Source organism: Bison bison, unplaced genomic scaffold (genome assembly GCF_000754665.1).
Source record: "Bison bison bison isolate TAMUID 2011002044 unplaced genomic scaffold, Bison_UMD1.0 scf7180017864516, whole genome shotgun sequence".
In the NCBI taxonomy this organism is placed as follows: domain Eukaryota; kingdom Metazoa; phylum Chordata; class Mammalia; order Artiodactyla; family Bovidae; genus Bison; species Bison bison.
In genome coordinates, this window is record NW_011495069.1 from 4,362,603 (window position 1) to 4,362,905 (window position 303).

The window sequence follows — 303 nt, forward strand, 5'->3', positions numbered from 1 at the left end:
CTGGACCCGCCTTTTCCCACCCCCCACTTCCTATATGCGCACGCCTGGCGTGAACACACACAGGCCCAGCCTGCCGGTCCACACACACAGTCAGACACCTACCATTGCCACGCGTTAGACACAAACACAGAAATGCCCACAGCCACTGGCGTCCGCGCACGTGCATAGGGGTATCCAATTGGAGCACACACATACACACACACACACTCTCTCTCTCTCAGACTTACCAACCCCGCAATTACGGCCCTGACATCAGACCGCTCACCTCACACATCCGCACGGGTTCACAGCTCCAGGCGCCCC